Below are 15,531 nucleotides of genomic sequence, written 5' to 3'. Positions count from 1 at the left end.
ACATTAAGCTACTGCACCAATTCTAGGAATGTAATATTTTACTCGATCTTATCTCGGTATTGCGTTGCTTGCTGGTGCGCAACTTTTTATTTCGAGCAAACTATAACGAGGTAGGTTATATGGAGCCGTATTTTTCAATTTATTTAAATAATTTCACTAAGTTACAATTTACTGATTTTTGCCCTGGTCTTCGTCCTCGTAGATTGCATTAAAAAGTAGCATACCTAATCCAGTAAAATTTTTGCTTTGACAAATACTATTTTAATAATTCTTTAATTTCTCTTCGTATGAAGATAGTAGTCTTGAAAACAGTTTAATTTATTTCACTGAAAAACAGTCGCATTCAATTAGCTTGCTTAATACGAAAGATGATGATTAAGAATGTCCCAGACTTGGAAGTTTAGAACATTTTAGTACTGGTAACGTCATAATTCATTTTGACTTGAAATACTCTTTCTATTATAATATTTAATGCTATGAACTGGAGGTTCAGCAAAATTATTCCATCCATGTAGAATTAATATACCATCTTATGGGTATAGTAGCTTTCAAGACCTCCAATATTTTAAGAAAACAATTAACATTGTTTTTTGGGTGGCGCTAGGTCTCTTTGTATTTTCTTGAGGTACTCAAAAGTAACCTCAGATGGCGCAATAATGCATGTTTTTGCTAAAAATATTCCTACGAGTGAAAGTCGGCGTGCCCAGTTGTTGTGTAGCCGGCACGCAACTCTTACTTCGTGCGATAAGTACTAATACTTAAATGGATATTCGTGTTTCGTGTTGTAAATTCGTTATAACGCGTTATATTTGCTGGAATTTAGTATTAATTTACGGGTTTTAGTCGCAAAATATTTATCGCGTGTGTAATCTCCGGAATTCAATGTTTTGTGTGTTTAATACAGTTTCGCATGTATCTGGGATCACTTGCCGTCGGACGCCAGTCGGCCATGTTGTGTGATTGTAAATAATATTTTGGAGTTGTGCGAACCACTTTTGTCTTCAGCAGAACACGACGGGCGGCTGTTCTACCTGGTAAATATTATTATTTAAATAATTATGGCAAATAAGAGAATGTTTAAGGTAAGGCAAAGTTTGGGTTTCTCCGGAACTCGGATTCATTTCAACATTGTCCGAAATTGTATAACTAATGTTTTGTTTCTTGTTTATTTCAGTATCTACTCGCATTTGATTTACGGTGTTTGGTACTCTGGTGAGTGGAAATTTTCATCGTTCATAGTATCTATTTTTGCATTTTACGGTTTTCCTGCAAGTAAAGTTAAGTAAACACTTACTGTACGCTATACCCTCACAATATCGTTGTGAAAACGATGTATTACTAAACCATTGCAAGTTAATACAAATATTTGTCAAACCTGATGTGGATAGCTATTTCGACCATTAGAAGTTATCTTATAGAGAATAGTCCGTAGATTAAGATGCTGCGATTCGATCCTAATTATCTCTTTTAGTTTACGAGATATTCGCGATTGAATAAAATGGGCAAAAATCGAAAAATGTCACTTTTTGGTACTTTTATTGGCGTTTTTAGATCTTTTACTCTTGGAAATATAACTATTTTATATTTTTATCTGATATAGAATATTCCAATCTTTCGTAATCAGCAATTCGTTGGTTCCTATCTCTTTTAGTTTAAGAGATATTAATTATCGAAAATCGTCGATAAAAAGTATCAAGCACCCCCCCTTGGCAATTTTTTCTTAAGAATTAAAATTTTATCTCTTAGATTTCCGTTTTAACTATCCTATATTATAGAGAATAATCAGTAGATTAAGACGCTGCGATCAGATCCTATTTATCTCTTTTAGTTTACGAGATATTCGCGATTGAAAAAAATGGGCAAAAATTGAAAAATGTCACTTTTTAGCACTTTTCGTCGCGTTTTTCGACCTTTAACTAATGGAAATATAATTATTTTATATTTTTATCTGATAGAGAATTTTCCAATCTTTCGTAGTTAGCAATGCGTTGGATGCTATCTCTTTTAGTTTAAGAGATATTTATTATCGAAAATCGTCGATAAATAGTATCAAGCAATTTTTTCTTAAGAATTAAAATTTCATCTCTCAGATTTGCATTAGCAATAGCGATAGCAACGTGTGGAATGTGATAATTTCTTTACCCACTCACTTTTATTTACGTTGCAGTTCGGACAAAGCACCGAATGCGATGATATTTATTTTAATCTTATATAATATGGATTTGAAAACCATGCCACATGTAAACGTTTAAGTCTTTTCACTTAACTTTTAACATTCTAGATTTAAAGCGAATGATTTACGTGACTCTAATTAATAAAATTTATAAATGACTTTTACGATAGCAAAATATATTGCATAAGTAGTGAAAGAAGATAATTGCGACAAGTTTTGAGTTATTTAGTTAATGTTTACGTTTGATTTTATTGAATTTGGTTTGTATACACATAAATTCAAGACTTGTTTTCGTTTTTTGTAATGCGTGTTATCAGTGTTTGGGTTTGTGTGTTGCTGCGCGCAATGTTACCTGAGGCAAATGGTACTCTGCATGCTGCTGACATCAACGGCGACATTTGGCAAATAGTCTTATTATTGCCGTCGGACGGTGTGGTTGGCTTTACCTGTGTTCTTAATTATTTAATTCAGTGATTCTCGCCGTATTCGATCAATACTTAATGGTATTTGGAGTGAATTAACCATTGAATCAATTCGAAGATGGAATTATTTATTATAAAATGTGAATTTAATGTTTTGTGTACTGTTGAATATACATATATTCAACTAGATATTCAGATTCACATATTGCGGTGCAAGGGGCTTGCCAAGTAAGTTTTCATATTGTCGAGAACATGTGTATTGTCTTTCTGCGACGAATTAAACATTATGAACTGTCATTTACCGCGATATTGTAAAATAAAAGCGATAGAAAAGAATGAATTGCAAATTCTTAATCTACGGGATTTTTTTTATTAGATACCATACAAAAATCGAGAAAATAAAACTCGTGTTTCTCAATATCTCATTAACTAACATCGGTAGAACGAAACAGATAGAAAATTCGAAATATTTGGAATCTGCTTCAGTAATTGTTTTGAGTTGCGGGCAGCCAACAAGCAAAATTAAACCACCTATCTCCAGGGTGACCGCGTGTTGTCGCCGTAGACTGGGCACATTGTAGTTTTATATCGGACGCCGGATAAATCGCGCGTGTTCATCACAATTATACTGAATTCGATTTTGGAATAGAACTTGTTGGTTCTCAATTAGCAAGTATAATAGCTACAATTTAAGTAAAATTAATCAGGAAATTGTCGTCTCCAACACGGATTGTATCACAAGTTTTCGCCTACAAAACAAGATAATCAATCGCGAATCTTTGTTTCCATTACAAGTCACACTAATAGCATTAATATGCTAAATCTATTTGTATTTCATCAACAATTAACGTGTCTTAGTGTAAATTTATGGCGATCCGTCGACCATCCGCTAGCATCTCAAGCGCGCCTATTACAAAAATAATATTACATCTTATTATAAATTGTTTTCTTTGTATAACATCCTGCCCATTTCTGTATCCTGGTGTTACGTGGATAATTGATTGTCTTTGTAGTTTTGGTTCGTGTCTTTCTTGAACTTTGGATTTTCTTTCTCTCACACTCTGTGCATTCCTTTTCATTGAATGAACATATGCTATACTTGTAGGTTTTGGTTGTTTTTCAATTGCAAGTGGCAATTTTCTATTTGAGACACTCTGTATTTTAATTTCCTTTGACATCCATGCATAAATGAGCTGTATTTATTGTTTTGGAGTGTCTTGTTCCGATCTATGAATTTTCTTTTGCAACACTTGTATATTAATTTCCCTTTATGTCATGTGAATATATAACCATATTTGTAGTGTTTAAAGGTTTGTCGTTGGTGTATATTTTAAAAGGAAGTTGTTTTCTTTTTGAAACACCTTGTACATTAGTTTTCTTGATTGTCGAGTGAAAACGAACAAGGTGAGTCAAGTGAGTTTTTTGTTTGCACTTTAAATTTTCCTTTTGTAACACCCTGTACATTTGTTTCCATTTTTCATTCACCTAGAAAATTGGCTATTTACTATTTTCATTATCGCGGTAGAACTTTATGAAGTAGTACTTACTGATATGTGCGCGGCTAAGCAGGTCGTAAGTCCTATTTGAATATGGCGACATGAATTTGTTGACTTGTAAAATCTAAACTTGTATTCTATTGTTAATAAAGAAGTAGTATGATATATTTACTTCTTTGATTTGTATACCCTTTCTATCATTTCAGGCACAGGTCTCTAGGAGAGTTCCCTCTCTCAGGGGATGATCCCCACTATAAAAATTGTTTAGGTATCCTGTGTGATTTGTGTGCTCCTTCTTTCATTTCAGCTGCAGGTCAGAACTTGTAAGAATATTTTTAAGTGTCGCCTCTCTTGAGACGACTTAAAACTTAGAAATATTTGAACAAGACCTTATAAGGATTGTCCTTATAAGGAGTTCCCTCTCTCTGGGGGTGATCCCCCACCATAAAAATTGTTGATATGCCTGAGAATCCTGGGGATGAAGCGCAGAGACATCGTAGCTGTAGGATGGGCCGGGAGCAATGGACGCACCGAAGCAGTAGACTGTAGACTGTCTTATAACGACACGTGGCCAAAAAATTTAAAAATTCCGTCACCCCTGTACTCTACTCTCTTCTTATTTCTCCAATTCTCTCCTGCTGCTGCTCTCTACTTACTCATTTTCCTTACTCCTCCACTATCTTCTACACTTATTCCTATTGTTGTTGCTTTGTTGTACTCTGCTTTTCAAGTTAGTTCTGAATCATTTGAATCTTGAATTTTTGTCGTATGCAACCCACATTTCTTAAATTTCTTATTATTTAATAAAATTGCCTTCTACAACTGAGATTCGATCCATGAACCTCCAGCATACTAGCATATGCACACGCCACCTGAGCCACAACGCTCACTTATCAAACTCTATTCGTTTCAGGTATTAATGTTTTTCTTTATCTCCGCTTTTTAAAAACAACAACATTTATATATCGCTTGTACGCATTTCAAACACGGGTAATCAAATATGATCTTTAAATCTAATTCTGAAAACGACCATAGGAACACAGAGAGATAACTGCTTCAAAATATACTATTAAATTAAATTTTATTCCAACTCATATAATTAAAACAGTCCATTTAATTATGTTACATGAAATTTAAGTACCTGTGTTCAACGTTACTTGCAAAAGTTACCTAAGTTACAAGTTACACTTACTTGAATGTTTAAACTTCACAAACTGATACGGAAAAGATTTTACGGACTTCATTCCACACGGGAAACAATCGTAGTATATTTCCACGATTGAATTATTTAAAAAATGCACAAAAGTTTATAAATCCAGTAAGAATTCTTCGTATCGACGAGAGATAACCGACGGGCGACTGAAAACACGTGCGCACATTGAAAGAACAACTTAATTTATACTTCCACGCGCGATAACTTATTAATTACACGTCGCATACATTTATCAATGCTAAATTCTATCCATGCTGACCGATATTAATTAAACTACCGATTTATAACCCCAAGAAACGTGAAAATGCGCCACGAGAACCGACCGACTTACGAAACATGTGCACACTACTACGCAACGCACAACCGAACTTAGACCTGCAAGAATTCTATAGTAGGGGTTTGGGATAAAACCACTCACTTTCGGATTTCATGGGCGACAATTCAATGACATGCCATACTTGCTGACATTCATGCCACTATTACATTAACATCTCAAGAAACCCGATTAATAACTATGCAGATAGACGCACAAACAAAACACATGTTCACGACACCACCGCGCACGACCGACTAAGCAGAAAAGAGAATTGTCAGTCGACGTTAACGTCTAGTTGGGGACAGCAGGTAGATAATTGTAGTATTGGTTTTTGGTATCATAATATAAACTTGCAATACTACCCGATGGTGAATTTTATTCCGCATCCCTAGACGCCGCGCTTAAGTTACTGAGCCGCCAAGGTAGCGAGCAAACCTGAAAAAATGGAAAGATTTCCCGAGAAAAGGTGAAATGATCACCCGTTTATGCGATTTTTCCCGGGTTGTACGAATTTCTGCATCAAATAAATACCACCCAACGGAGACTTTAATTTGACATCTTAAAAGATCGCGCGGAAATTTCTAAGCCGCCTCTTTCGCGAGCTATACCGAAACAACTCTAACAATTTCACTCTGCATGTGAAAATCCCACTTAATACCCCAATTTTCGAATTTATCAAAGCGCCATTCCTGTAACAAATTAATACAATTTAACGGAGAATTTAATTTATCAACTCTAGGGACGTCCCTTTTGCGAGTTAAAGCTAGACAACAATGCTGCAACTACCAAATACCCTTATCCGCATTACTACAACAAATAAAACGCAAGGTCGTCCCATTTACACGAGAAGCAATAATAAAATACAGTAAAAGTCGTCAGGCGTATGTGCAATACAATGTAAACTCTTGATAAACTTGATAATTATAGAGGTATCGCATCCCGTCGAAACGCAGTTGCTCTCCACCAGGCTGGAAGATGTTCCTTGGTTGATGGCGTGGTAGGCGATTTTCAAGTGCATTCTCCACCGCAGTATACATCTGTGGGTGTTATACGCTCAAAATTAATTTCTATAATAATATTTCTAAAATTAAATTTGATATGGTACTAAAAATACGTACATGTGATGCTAAGGTAACTGCCGCGTATAAATTAAATGAAATTCCAGTAAACAAAAATAATGAAAATGTGCACTTTACCTTCCTTTCTCGCGGTGCATGAAGCTCGCTGGAACATGGACAATACGGAGGCCATTGCTGGTAGCCAGAAGATGATCTTCGGGTAAATATTTGGCGCAGAATTCACCAAGAACTAAAATTAAATCACATTTAACTACGGTAATTCTAGAGACGGCTAGATAAACAAAAAAGTTCACAACAGTAACAAAATAAGATACCGTTCTAACTTTGCGTAAGCAAAGACCTTGCTTGCACAAATAGGTGAATTAAACGAGGACAGCAATTTCAGAAAAAGAAAATAAAGAAAGTCTGCACTTTACCGTTTTTTCCCCGCTTTCACGCAGAACATTGTCCATGTTCCCTGGATAAAATACCAAACGCAACGACACTGATAGACCACAATTATACGAAATAATATCCCAACACACGTTGCAAGACGTTGCAGGTACATGCTACCTGTATATCGCGAGCGTGCAGTGTAAACAAGTTGATAGCACGCGGCCATCTTGCATCACGCACAACAAACGCAAATAAAAATTAACGATTGTGTATATAGCCCAGTCATTTGGTAGTTTTGCCTGGAAAATAGTGCGGGATTGTTGAAAATTGGTATTCATATAGATTTCGAGGTGCTCTTTACGAATTTCAACTTTGCCACCTCGTATCTTGTTCGCTCGAGCCACCATCTTGGAAAAATGGTGTCAAAAAACAGTTTTTTGACCATATCTCCTTTCCGACTCAATTTACGATAAATATATCTATATAATAAATTAAACTAGAGAAAATTTCCTATAATTTATGTAAGTACCTTTTTCTTGTAAAATTAATAGATTTAGCGTACGGGCGCCGCAAAGTCTACTTCAACATTAATTTTCGCCAAAACTCATTTCCACACCACCATGAGGTAGAGTACGTGGCGCGTTTGTTTTTTTATCTTGATATCCCCAGTAGGCCTAATCCTAATTTTTGCATTTGCAAGATATTAGTTTTAACAATGTTTCGGGAGCTGGGGACTCAAGTGTGATGACAGGAATTAGCCCATTCTTTTTTCTTTTCCATCCCCATTGTTCTGCATTTAGTTCATTCCCATACTACTACTTAACTTGGTGATAAGTTCTGAACGAATGTTGTTGGGCTGCGGCTTCAGTTGGTGGTAGCGATGCAATATTAAATTTATTTTTGTATGCTGATTTTGTGAAGCTGGCATATCTATAGATGTTTGAAGACATATTTTGCATAGTTTTCACATCACTGTTACAGTATAATTTAAGAAGGAAGAATTCGCCAGCTGTAGCCATGATCTCTGTACCAGCCTTTGGGTTTTTGAATACCTGGATAACTTCGTTTAAGTATGGATTTTTGCTGTGTACATTAATACATTTTAATTTTCCTTGATGAAAGAGTGCAGATGTTGTATCACAGCCACAAAAAGCGTGTAAGAATAATATGTGATCTGCCGCTGTTTGATCGATCATGCTTTTGGTTGAATAGATTTGTTGCAAAATTTTTCCTTTTTCTAGTTTTAGCTAATATATGTTTGAACACATTGATAGTGCCGTTAAAAGAATAAGAAGATCTACATCTTCGCCGATAACAAGCACGAATTGTGATACTGTGCATTGGCTGCGACCAAATCATAAACACGCTCGAGGCATTCAACAATCGCTCTACCCTAATCATCATTACGTGCTCTAGGACGTTCTGAAATAGTGTTTTTCATCAATAATTTATGTACGCTATACACAATATTTCGATCACTCAAATGCGTCCGTTTTTATTTCGCTATAAATTCTGCTGTTATTTCAGCAGCGTCCAAAATACATTGATCTTTAAATGAGAATGTCGGGCACGTGGATCGCAGTTGTGGTTGAAAAGTCGTGACAACACTTTCCTTTTTAATTAGTTTCTCATTATTATATCGTTTCCGACATATCTCGTGAACAACTACCGATCTCAATCCCTCTAAAAGTTTACCCTTATTATCCTTTCTTTTAATGCTTGACTTACGAAAGGTTTCCAATCCCTTTTCTTTCACTTCAATCACTTCACTATCTTGCAATGGAGTTTTACAAATAAAACAATTTACGTTATCAACCATGGCATCAAAACTGCAAACAACACGACTATTCAGAACAATAAATATTAAATAATGACTCAATGAAGAAATAATAAAACAAAAGTAAACTCGGCCGGCGAAACTTTCAAACAAGCGAGGGGGAGCAGGACCACCCTCAAATCATAGCAAGCAAAAATAGCAGTAGACTTTGTGGCGCCCGTACGCTAAAACTATTAATTTTACAAGAAAAAGGTACTTACATAAATTATAGGAAATTTTCTCTACTTTAATTTATTATATAGATATATTTATCGTAAATTGAGTCGGAAAGGAGATATGGCCAAAAACTGTTTTTGACACCATTTTTCAAGATGGTGGCTCGAGCGAACAAGATACGAGGTGGCAAAGTTGAAATTCGTAAAGAGCACCTCGAAATCTATATGAATACCAATTTTCAACAATCCCGCACTATTTTCCAAGCAACCACATTTTTAGCACCAAATGACTGTACTAATATTTGACGCCCTATTATCCACTAATAAAACACTAAGCATGTAAGTAATAACTAAATGCAGTCGATGGAAAATCGAAATGAATGCGATTTGCCAAATTACAAACTCAAACTAAAATGACCAGCCGCGAAAAACACGTCCGACTCATTTCACGATCGGCACAAAACTGCGCTCAGTTTGCGTGTTTTGAAAATTGCAAGAAAAGGCGTAACTTTGGCGGCGATTTTGAGGCAGTTACGACCGAATTTTGCAGGAGTTCAGGGGTGCATTTTAAAAATGCACTCTTTTCCTATCATAAAATAAAGAAACAGCTCAAATATGACAAAGGGTTCCCGAGATATGACCTATTTTCCAGCGCGTGTTTTAAAAATTGCAAAAAAAAGGCGAAACTTTGGCGGCCATTTTGAGGCAGTTACGATCGAATTTCGCAAAGCTTCAAGGGTGCATTTTTAAAATGTACTCTTGCCATACAATAAAATAAAGAAAAAACTAAAATATGACAAAGAGTTCCCAAGATATGGCAAATATTGCAAGAAAAGGCGTAATTTTGGCGGCCATTTTGAGGCAGTTACGATCAAATTTCGCAAGGCTTCAAGGGTGCATTTTAAAAATGCACTCTTGCCCTACAATAAAATAAATAAAAAGTTAAAATATGACGAAGGGTTCTCGAGATAAGGCCTGTTTTCCACCGCGTGTTTCGAAAATTGCAAAAAAGGCGTAACTTTGGCGGCCATTTTGAGTCAGTTACGATTGAATTTCGCAAAGCTTCAAGGGTGTATTTTAAAAATGTACTCTTGCCATACAATAAAATAAATAAAAAACTCAAATATGACAAAGGGTTCTCGAGATAAGGCCTGTTTTCCACCGCGTGTTTTAAAAAATGCAAGAAAAGGGCAAACCTTGGTGGCCATTTTGAGGCAATTACGACCGAATTACGCGGGGCTTCAGGGGTTCATATTATAAATGCACTCTTGCCCTACAGTAAAATAAAGAAAACACTAAAATATGACAAAGGGTTCGCAAGATATGGTTCGCTCTCTACCGCGTGTTTCGAAAATTGCGAGAAAAGGCATAACTTTGGCGGCCATTTTGAGGCAGTTACGATTAAATTTTGAAGGAGTTCAGGGGTGAATTTTGAAAATGCACTCTTGTCATATCATAAAGTAAATAAAAAGAGAAAATATGATAAAGGGTTCCCGAAATATGGCCTGTTTTCCACCGCGTGATTAGAAAATTGCAAGAAAAGGCCTAACTTTGGGGGCCATTTTGTGACAGTTATGACTGAATTTCGAGGGGGGTCAGGGGTGCATTTTAAAGATGCACTCGTTTCCTATCATAAACTAAAGAAACAGCTAAAATATGACAAAGGGTTCCCGAGATATGGCTTGTTTTCCAGCGCGTGTTTTGAAAATTGCAAAAAAAGGCGTAAATTTGGCGGCCATTTTGAGGTAGCTACGATCGAATTTCGCAAAGCTTCAAGAGTGCCTTTTAAAAATGTACTCTAGCCTTATAATAAAATAAATAATACATTAAAATATGACAAAGGGTTCTCGAGATAAGGCCTGTTTTCCACCGCGCGTTTTAAGAAGTACAAGAAAAGGGCAAAATTTTGCGGCCATTATGAGGCAATTACGAAAGAATTTCGCGGGGCTTCAGGAGTTCATATTAAAAATGCCCTCTTGCCGTACAATAAAATAAAGAAAAAACAAAAATATGACAAAGGATTCGCAAGATATGGTTCGCTTTCTACCGCGTGTTTCAAAAATTGCGAGAAAAAGCGTAATTTTTTAGGCCATTTTGAGGTAGTTACGATCAAATTTCGAAGGAGTTCAGGGGTGCATTTTGAAAATGCACTCTTGTCATATCATAAAGTAAATAAAAAGAGAAAATATGACAAAGGGTTCCCGAGATATGGCCTGTTTTCCACCGCGTGATTTGAAAATTGCAAGAAAAGGCCTAACTTTGGCGGCCATTTTGCTGCAGTTACGACCGAACTTCGGGGGGGGGGGGATCAGGGGTGCATTTTAAAAATGCACTCTTTTCCTTTCATAAAATAAAGACACAGCTAAAATATGACAAAGGGTTCCCGAGATATGGCCTGTTTTCCTGCGCGTGTTTTTAAAATTGCAAAAAAACGCATAACTTTGGCGGCCATTTTGAGACAGCTACGATCGAATTCCGCAAAGCTTCAAAGGTGCATTTTAAAAATGTACTCTTGCCATACCATAAAATAAATAAAAAACTAAAATATGACAAAGGGTTCCCGAGATATGGCCTGTTTTCAGGCGCGTGTTTTAAGAAATGCAAGAAAAGGGTAAAGCTTGGCGGCTATTTTGAGGCTATAACGATCAAATTTCGCAGGAGTTCAAGGGTGCATTTTGATAATGCACTCTTGCCATATAATAAAATAAATAAAAAGATAAAATATGACAAAGGGTTCCCTTGATATGGCCTGTTTTCCGCCGTGTGTTTTAAAAAACGCGAAAAAGGGGCAAACTTTGTCTTGTTCTTCGTTTTCTATATTACCCGCTATTAAAATAAACAAGACATCCTTAATTCGCGAGCTATTGCAACACGCAGGTCATAAAACATTTAACTGAATAATATAACTTAATAAAAACTTACCAATGCAGTGCTAAGTTACTTACTCAAGTACGAAGGAACCTCCTAATGACGGGAAACATCATGGCAACAATATGCATTTGGAATGTAAACATCAAACGCAAACATATAAAAATTATGGGTATTAAACGCACAAATTAATCATTAACAAAACACGGCAGATGTATGTTACAACTAAATAGTCTATTGATGACCAAATACAATGCAAATTAAGAAAATATGAGTCCGATAAACCGATATGAGTCGCGTGAAGTACGAATACGTCTAGATACGCCAGCGACCGGCCCGAAACTGCCTGCAATCCATCGATAGCGCAAGAAACGATGCGACAGTCTCCAATAAGACAACGTGCCTGCAGCATGAACCACGCAGGTAAAAGTAATAGGTGCGCAAAACGATCCACCGATAACACGCAACCTTGTGTGTGAATTGCAACAGGCATGTTAGGTACCTGCGATCACAACTAAACTAAGGACGAGACAACGTGTGGCGTGAGGGGATGGCAACGACGACACACGGGCATTCGATAAGAAAGTGTAAATTGTGTTCAAAACAAACACAATTCTTGTATCGAATGAAAACGTTTGCTGATAAATATAGAAATAAAGAATAAAATTCTATTTTTAGTTCAGGCAAGTGCCATCTCTGAATGCTACAGATACTAGTCCCGCAATTACAATTATTAAAACTAATCAAAAATTAAAATTCGAGTGGTGTAATTCTAATTTCTCATGGTGAATGATTTTCAATTTTACTAAAACAAAATGATCAGGAGAACTGTTTATAGCAATATCCAAAATAAAAACTTTAAATTATCAAATTTTATTTTTCTGTGGAAAATGTGAGTTCACATTTGATCAAATTGCGAGAAAACTATGGGTCCAAGAGTAAAATTTGATTTAAATAAAATGTTCAGGAGCACTTCTTACGGGATCATTCAAAATAAAAACTTTAAATTTCCATATTTGATTTCTCTATGGAAAATGTGACCTCACATTTGAACAAATTGCAGGAAAGCTATGAGTCCAAAAGTTAAATTTTATTAAAATAAAATGCTCAGGGAGCCCTTCTATACCAATTTCCGAAATAAAAAACTTTTAATTTACAAATTTAATTTTTCTGGGGAAAATGTGTGTTTAACGGGTGGCGCATTAGAAAATGCTTTATTTTCAAATTTCTTGTTTTATTCAAGAGGTAGGTACTATTAAGTGCAACAAGCATACACTGTCGTTTACATCAATACATTATTGACATTGCGGCCCGGTCTTTCCAGCAAATGAGTATTTGCCTGTTGTATGTAGGTGGGTGCGATGTATAATTAAATGATTGGGATACCTCGTGGCACAGGAACTGGCAGCTATGGGACAATAATCAAGCAAACTACAACATCATGAGTAATTTTGAACATTCCGCATCTCTTGTACTCTCACAGATATAATCCTGGCATAGCCACGACACATATGAATGGAGAGGAAATTTCAAGTTATCACGCAATGTGCTAGATTTAGGTCAGGCGTATTGAGGTGGTTTTATACAACAAGCTAATGCGAGTAATCACACATGGCGGCAAACACTAATGGGTGTTGTTTCATTTTCCATACTATACTATATCCGTACGTTTGGAAATTAATTGCACGTTAATAAGTCTAATTATTGTTACTAATTTGTTTAATTCACTAGATGGTGGATTCGACCACTTCCGGAATGCCAAAAGTTCGAGGTTCACATGTTGGAATTCCAGCTCCTCATTGATTCAGTGTCAGGTGTTATTTTGGTCATTTCAGTTTAACTTTGATTTAAATCATATACTCGTATACCTATTTGAGAATGTTGTACGTTCCATTTACTTTCAAGTAGTTGAATAAAGTAGTTTGACACCCTTGACATAATCTCCTGTAAAAACAACATATAGATATTTATATTTGTTTGACCAAATTATATCATAACAATCATGATGATTTCCCATATCAAACGATTTTTATGATGATTTCAATATTTGCGCAAAATTTTAGTCTTTAATTTGGGGTCATATGAATTTAGCAGATTGTTCTGTTATCCTCTATAAATTATATTGATCAATGATTTGCAAAAGAATAAGTTTCATTTGTTAGGAATTAAGTGTGATAAACCTCAGCTCATATATTTGTTTTATTAGACTAATACCAGCCTATATGTTACGTCCAGAGGGTTATGAATGAAGACGAAGCCGGCGAGATTCAGCAGCTCGATCCTCTTTTGTTCGATTCGTATAAATTGAGTAATTTCTAATTATCAACAGACGAGGTTTCCTAACATCGGTCGGCGTTAGGGAACGGCTGTAGAGAGTAAACAGTAGCAGTATTCAGTCAGTCAGGAACTGGAGTCAGAAGACATTAGATTCAACACATTTCGAGCATCTGTTGTATCTGTTGATAGTAGGCAGTGGACAATAGTCAGTAGACAGTAGCCAGAGTCAGAGTCGAGCCATATGGTAATTACTCGATGGCGATTCGGCGGATGGCTAAGCCATTTTGGCAGATTGCGTGTAGAATAGAGTAGGAATTTACTAATAAACGAACATCTAAAATTCACTCACATGTATATGACACTTAAGACTCACCAAGCGTATTATTTATATTAATATCTAAAATGGGTTCCAAATTATGTAAATTATTTTATTTTTTCGGTCGGTTTGGTTAGATATTTCCAATGTCAAATTACAACACGTACCGATATATTTTTGGCTGTCTGCATTCATAAGTATAGTTGATCGATCGCATAATTACACCTGATATGATTGCTATGTGAGAACCATGATATTTTGTATGTATGCTTATCACTTATTTCTTGTTTAATTAATTCAGAAATATAGTGCAATATTGCATTGTACACAATTAAAATATTTTGCGTCACATAGAATAATTAATAGATTATGATCATATCTCTATTGACAATCATTTATTAAAGTTACCATATTTAAGTTCTCAAAAAAGTATAAACTATTATTTTGCGGCTACGAATCAAGTTAGGTGCTATAAAATAATTAGTCTCAGTGTAGGGTGCGGATAGAAAATGTTTTAAATATCTTTGTACAATATTTCCGAAGCTATGTATGGAAAATTTAATTTTTTTTTAATTGCTTAGATGGGTGATCCGAAATGCAAATATAATTAAAGGTTAAACTTAATAGTAGAGGTTTTGAAGTAGTTTAGATACCTATTAAGCGCCAAATGGTTACACAATTATAGAAAAAAACGATAGGAAGTATAATTATTTAAATAGGAGTATAAAATTATACTTTTGCCTCAGTCGCTCAGTTACAAGATTGCAGATAATAGGGAAAATTATAGTCAAGTACATTAACGTAACTACTTAAAAGTACTGAAGGAAATTCGGGTAAAGTAGAGCATCTTATGATGATAGATAAGAGCAATTCTTTAAAATCAGTTGTACTCTAATAAAGTATAATAGAAACGCTTTTGAAAAGAGGGTATGTGAAGTAAATACATGTTAAATAACTGTTTTAGACCGGTTTTATTTTCTTTCTAAATTAACCGAATCCAAAAT

The 15,531-nt window shown here is 35.4% G+C and overlaps 1 long non-coding RNA gene across 1 annotated transcript; it reads right to left on the bottom strand.

Moving 5' to 3' along the window:
• Positions 1-5,157: 5,157 nt before the first annotated feature.
• Positions 5,158-12,261, bottom strand: LOC135793792 (uncharacterized). The gene is made up of 3 exons (XR_010548715.1): positions 12,012-12,261; positions 6,817-6,928; positions 5,158-6,687 (listed from the first exon to the last, which is right to left on the bottom strand). It is a non-coding gene; the product is annotated as an uncharacterized lncRNA (long non-coding RNA).
• Between the last annotated feature and the right edge of the window lie 3,270 nt (positions 12,262-15,531).

The sequence above is a fragment of the Atheta coriaria genome, unplaced genomic scaffold (genome assembly GCF_025399875.1).
Source record: "Atheta coriaria isolate IRGN ID8LTWV9N9 unplaced genomic scaffold, Caltech_Dcor_3.1 hic_scaffold_6_pilon, whole genome shotgun sequence".
In the NCBI taxonomy this organism is placed as follows: Eukaryota; Metazoa; Arthropoda; class Insecta; order Coleoptera; family Staphylinidae; genus Dalotia; species Dalotia coriaria.
Note: the sequence above shows the minus strand (reverse complement) of the source record. Positions and strands in the feature narration are given on the sequence as shown.